The following is a 1,210-nucleotide window of genomic DNA, read 5'->3' as shown; positions in this document are numbered from 1 at the left end:
CCAGGATTACAGACATGGGTCACCGTGCCTAGCCTTACCAGCCCTTTAGTAATAAGCACTTTTCAGAGAACTGAAGCTCTTCAGCCTGGAGATGAGGCACAGATATCACCCTGGACACTGGAAGTCTGGTTGGATGCTGGGGTCAGCGAAGAACAAAATGACACTGGAGAACAGAGGCTGTGGCTTGGCTGCCTTGCCCCTGCAGGAGGAGCCTGGACTGGCCCCAGGTGGTGCTGCCTTTGCTGTCCTAGGAGGGGCCTGGCAGGGTCCTTTCTATCCCGGAAATGCTGTGATCAGAGCCAGTAAGCTCCCACTGGAAGCTTCACCTGCCCAAAGTAGAGTCTGCCTTCATCAGCACAATTCACTCAGTGACTGTTCTGGAAGGTGCAGGGCTATCAAAAAACAATTTTAAGTCCCTGCTTTCAGGAAGTCAAGCATAACGAATAACATGCATCCATGAGAACTCTACACGAGGGGCTGAGGTCTCTGGGGCTCTGGTGAGCCATCCACCCAGACTGTGCGCTAGAACCCAGGGGAGGGGACAGCAGGCTGCAGGCTGCAGCGCGGAGACTGGATGGAAGGGGGTTTGGGGACTGGGGGGGTCAAGAATGAATCCGGGCCCGGCTCGCACGCTATGCGGCAGCAGTGAAGCCCGAAGCAGGGACATGTCTAGTGGGTGAGGCTGAACACCAAGAGCCTTGGATTCTGAGACTGAGCCTTGGGGCCCCTGGAGGGCTGCTAGGTGGTTCTGAGCAGCAGATGAAGCTGGGATTCGGGGCCCCAGAGTCCTTGAAGTGCACTGTGCAGAATGTCCCCAGAGGGTGCTGGCTTGACCATTACTGTTTCATTGACCATTTTACTACTATTTACTACCACACTACCACCAAGTTTTACCATTGACATTTACACTATTATTCACTTACAGAGAATGATTAAAATAAATGTGCAGTTTGAAAGGCAAACTGCAGCCGGGCACGGTGGCTCATGCCTGTAATCCTAGCACTTTGGGAGGCTGAGGCGGGCAGATCACGAAGTCAGGAGTTTGAGACCAGCCTGGCCAACATGCTGAAACTCCATCTCTACCAAAAATACAAAAATTAGCCGGGTCTGATGACGCACACCTGTAATCCCAGCTACTCAGGCGGCTGAGGCAGAAGAATCCCTTGAACCTGGGAGGCGGAGGTTGCAGTGAGCCGAGTTTGCATCACTG

The sequence above is a fragment of the Mandrillus leucophaeus genome, unplaced genomic scaffold (genome assembly GCF_000951045.1).
Source record: "Mandrillus leucophaeus isolate KB7577 unplaced genomic scaffold, Mleu.le_1.0 Scaffold527, whole genome shotgun sequence".
Lineage (NCBI taxonomy): Eukaryota > Metazoa > Chordata > Mammalia > Primates > Cercopithecidae > Mandrillus > Mandrillus leucophaeus.
The sequence above is the reverse complement of the archived record's forward strand: the minus strand, read 5'-3'. Positions refer to the sequence as shown.